At 41.0% G+C, this 5,042-nt stretch overlaps 1 non-coding gene across 1 annotated transcript; it reads right to left on the bottom strand.

Annotated features, from left to right (window-relative positions):
- Positions 1-3,906: 3,906 nt before the first annotated feature.
- Positions 3,907-4,014, bottom strand: LOC112725984 (small nucleolar RNA R71). The gene has a single exon (XR_003165059.1). It is a non-coding gene; the product is annotated as a small nucleolar RNA R71 (small nucleolar RNA).
- Between the last annotated feature and the right edge of the window lie 1,028 nt (positions 4,015-5,042).

The raw sequence follows: 5,042 nt of genomic DNA, 5'->3' as shown, positions 1-5,042 counted from the left end.
GTATCACTGGAAAATGTGTGTATGGGAAGTGGGATTTGCTTGGATAAAATTCCTACTTGTGCTTCCAACTTTGAGATCGCTGCGCCTTGATTTTTCAGATTTGACATGTATTCTTCTTGATTAGCGTCTATCCTTCTTTCAGTTTGTGCTTGTCTGTCCATGAGGGTGGAGACTGCCCCTGTAATCTGTGATGACAGTTGTGCTATTGCAGCCTCCATCCTCTCAAAGTTGCTCTAGATTTCACATGGTTGCATAGTTGAGGATGGTGCATCTTGATTAAGGTTGTTGTGTATGGGTTGGTTACTATGGTATGATGTGTTTTGTGAGTTATGGTAGGGTGTATGGTTCCCTGTTTGATGGTTGGGGTTGTGGTTAAAATGCTGATTTGATGAATAAGGTTTGTTGTGGTCCTGGTTGTGGTTTTGTTGATTTTCCCACCCAAAATTTGGGTGGTTCTTCCAACCTGGGTTGTATGTCTTAGAGTGTGGGTCATATGGTGGTCTGGATGAATTGTTCACATAATTAGCTTGTTCCCAGTTACCTTCAGATTCTGGTGCATTCCCTTCTTGTTGAGGAGTTTGGTCTTGAATGACTGAGGCTTGATTGGCCTCCATCCTCTTGGTTAGAGCTACTATTTGAGCTCCAATTGCCTTGTTCTGAGCTAACAAAGCATCTACAGAGTTGAGTTCTAGCACTCCCTTCTTCTGAGTCCTTTCTGAAGCATAGAAATACTCATTTTCAGCTACAGTCTCAATGACATCTATGGCCTCTTCAATAGTTTTTTTTTTGTTGAGTGAGCCTCCTGAAGAATGATCCACTGCCTTCTTTGCTTCATAGGATAGCCCCTCATAAAAGATATGTAGTTGTACCCACTCATTGAATATTTCTGGTGGGCATCTTCTTGTCAGATCTTTGAATCTCTCCCATGCCTCATAGAGTGTTTCTCCATCTTGTTGTCTGAAGGTTTGCACCTCAGCTCTCAGCCTGTTAATTCTTTGTGGAGGGTAAAATCTTGCAAGAAATCTATTCACGACCTCCTCCCATATAGTTAGGCTATCCTTGGGGAATGATTCCAACCACTTTGCTGCCTTATCTCTGAGTGAGAAAGGGAACAAGAGTAGTTTGTAGATGTCAGGGTGTACCCCGTTGGACTTTACAGTATTACATATCCTCAAGAATGTGTTGAGATGTTGATTAGGGTCTTCTTGGGCACTTCCTCCATATGAGCAATTGTTCTGAACAAGTGTGATAAGTTGAGGCTTCAGCTCAAAATTATTGGCATGAATTGTTGGCTTTAGGATGCTGCTGCCACAATTTCCTGGGTTTGGGTTGATGTAGGAGCCTAAGACTCTCCTTTCTTGCCCAACATGATTTACTGGGCCTTCTCTAGCATGGTTGTGAGCTTCTTCTTCATGGTGGTTCTCCATATTCTCCTCTATGTCTGTTTCAAAATACTCTTCCTCTTCCTCAGCACCAACGACTCCCTTCCCTCTTGCTTTCCTCCTTAATCTAAGGAAGGTCTTCTTAGGTTCAGAATCAAAGGAAGTTGAAGCCCTGCTTCTTCTACCTGTCATACAACCAACAAGGCAAAAAGCAAGAAAGAAAATGAATGAAGAAATTACTCTTGTTAGAGTGGTTGTTAGTGTGAGTGGTGCAATTAATCAAACAGTTAGAAGAGTGGAAATATGGATGATGAATAAAAATAATCAAAGAAGAAAGAAATAGGACTAAAAAAAATAAAAGGCGCTGATAAACCACTATATTATGGCTTATAATGTGTTTAATTGTGTGGTTTTATCATGATCTTTACCCACTTATTCATATGATTAGCATGCATTTATATTTCCTTCGTAAAATTATTACATGATTAAAAACTTGCTTCCTAAGAGACTTTTAATTATGTATTTTAACTCTCCTTTATTCCATTCGATGCCGTGATCTGTGTGTTAAATGTTTCAGGCTTTATAGGGCATGAATGAGTTGGAGATTAGAAAGGAAGCTTGCAAAAATAGGAGGAACACAAGAAGTTGAGGAGATGACCAGCGAGAAGTGACACGGCCACATGGCTCACGCGACCGCGCGAAAGAGAGGAAATCGCAGTGACGCGGCCGCATGGCTCACGCAACCGTGCGGATTGGAATAGCACAAGTGACGCGGAGGCGTGGATGACACACCCGTGTGGCAAAGCAAAATGCCGAATGATGCGTCCGCATGAATGACGCGATCGCGTGACGTACGCGATCTGCATAATCTGCAGAATCACTGGGGGCGATTTTGGGCCCTGTTTTGACCCAATTTTTGGCCCGGAAAAGCAGTCTAGAGCCAGAGAGCATGCAGAAACCAACAACAACATTCATTCTACAGAGTTTTAGTTTTTAGATCTAGTTTTACTCCTCCTCTAGGTTTTCTCTCTACACATTCATAGTTCTTAGGATTTTACTTTCTATTGCTCTTTGCATTGGGATATTGAGAAGAGTTATTACCTCATCAAGACTTCGTCATTCTAGTTCGTTTTCTCTACTTGGATTTACTCTTCTATGTCCTTTAATTTACTCAATTTTACTATTGGATTATTTTAGAATTTATTAATACAAGAATTACTTTTATTTTTAATTGATTCCTTTTAGTTTTATTTATCATGTCTTTCTTTAATTCCCTTTCCTATGTTATGAGTTCTACATTCACAATGAGCGAGTAGTTCCTTAACTTGATGGGGAGTTGATTGAAAGGAACCCTTGAGTTGGGGTGCTTAAAAGAAAAATTGTAATTGGGTTTATTGTTGGAATGCTTTCTAATCACTGACACTAATCCTTTTCAATTGAGTGGATTGGAACTTGTGAATAGAAACAGCATTCCAACTTATTTGACCTTTCCTTACCTAGTGAAGGATAACTAAATAGAACAACCTTCAATTATCAATTAATCTTGAGAGTACTGCAATAAGAATAGGGCTTCCAACTAATCTACTCCCAGTCAAGGCTTTTATTTAAATTATTTAATCTCTCTAATTTTATTTCTTGTTTATTCAACTCAAACCATTTTGAAAACATCTGATTAATAAAATAGCATACCTTTCTGCAACTCGTTGGGAGACGACCTAGGATTCATACTCCCAGTATTTTAATTTTAATTTTGTGACAACCCTTCTAAATTGATAAGCAGATTTCTGGTTGATTAAGAACTATACTTGCAACGCATATCTCATAACAATTCTTAATTTGCCAATTTCTGCCACGTCAATTTTTGGTGCTGTTGCCGGGTAGTTGCAATAGAGTGCTAAAATTATTAATTGGAATTTATTTATTTGTATTTTATTTTATCTTGCTACTATGAGCTGCTTATTTTTTTCGCTAGATGACGCGTTCACTTCCTGATCCAAGCTTGCCAGTATTCGATCCTGAGATTGAAAGAACTATTTTACGAATAAGGCAAGCTCGACGTCGGTTAGTCCTCTCTGAGGGTGGATCTGAAATGTCATTTGAGGAAGAAACCAGCCCCCGTTCTACTGATTAGGTTGATTTACGTGTAGGTGACCTGGCAGAACCTAGGAGAGTTACTATCCAGGAGGCTGGAGTCCCTGATTTTACAACGCAACAGTTTCAAGCGCATCACCCAGCGGTGGCTACAGACTTTGAAATAAAGACCGTACTGCTCAATTTGATGCCCAAGTTTCATGGCTTACCTGCTCAAGAGCCTATCAAGCACCTGAGAGATTTTCAAGCAGCCTGTTCTACTGTCAGGCGTGACGGTGCAGATGAAACTTCAATTCTGTTGAAAGCTTTCCCGTTTTCTCTTGAGGGAAAAGCAAGAGAGTGGTACTACACTCAACCCACAGCAACTGTATCCAACTGAGATACCCTTAGAAGAGAATTTTTGGAAAAGTTCTTTCCAGCTGAAGTTACTGATAAACTTAGGAAAGACATTTCCATGATTGTTCAGGACGAATCTGAGACTTTCTATGAATATTGGGAGCGCTTCAATAATCTTCTAGAAGCTTGCCCCCACCATATGATTGACAAGATAATGTTACTCGGTTACGTCACACAGGGCATGAGGCCCCAAGATAAGACCACATTGGAAAGTGCTAGCAATGGGTCTATGAAAAAGTACAAGACCACTGATGAGGCATGGCAATTGATCAGCGACTTAGCTGAATCTACTCGGAATCACAGGCAGAAACAAGGCCGTTCAAAAGCCGTTGTAGAAATATTCTCTAGCAGAGAGACTGCTGCTCTAACTCAGAGTATCTGTGAAATGACCAACTTGCTGAAGCAGATGCAATTGAATCAACAACAAGTTTAGCAAGCTCAGCCTTCTCCACCACAGCAAAGCCAACAGTTAGTCCCACAGAGAGTTTGCGGAATCTGTGCTGATTATAGCCATTATACTGACGAATGTCCGCAGCTCCAGCAGGAAGACAACACCGTGGCAGCCACTCATAACTTCTATGACCGCCCCAACCAAGGGTACAATCAAGGTGGCAATTACAGCCATGGATGGCAAGACAATTCTAACCAGAATTGGAGGGACAACCACAACAGAGGAGGCAGAGACAATCAGGGAAATCAGAGGTGGAATAACAACAACAACAGGCAGCAGAACCAGAACCAGCCTTTGAGCTCCAGTGGAATTCCCTCTCAACCAACCAATCCAAAGGGTGGCATTAATGCCATCACCCTAAGGTCCAGAACCACACTGCAGGAGAGGAATCAGAAGGAGCCAAGCCCACCAGAACACGCCTCAGCTGAAGAGGTAGTGGAAATAGAGGATGTTGAAGAGGAAGAGGACATACAGGACATAGATGAAAAAGAAGAAGTTCAACCACAGGAGGAAGCACCAAAGGGTGCAGACACTGCAGAAGACACCACTCCCATTCCATTTCCACAACTTGGAAGGAAGCCCAGGAAACAGCTGGAACCTGATCCCAAAATGGTAGAGATATTCAAAAAGGTTGAGGTAACTGTTCCTCTTTTTGATGTTATTCAACAGGTACCTAAATATGCAAAGTTTCTAAAAGATTTATGTATACATAAATACAAAAT

The sequence above is a fragment of the Arachis hypogaea genome, chromosome 11, assembly GCF_003086295.3.
Source record: "Arachis hypogaea cultivar Tifrunner chromosome 11, arahy.Tifrunner.gnm2.J5K5, whole genome shotgun sequence".
Taxonomy (NCBI): Eukaryota; Viridiplantae; Streptophyta; class Magnoliopsida; order Fabales; family Fabaceae; genus Arachis; species Arachis hypogaea.
The sequence above is the reverse complement of the archived record's forward strand: the minus strand, read 5'-3'. Positions and strand labels throughout refer to the sequence as shown.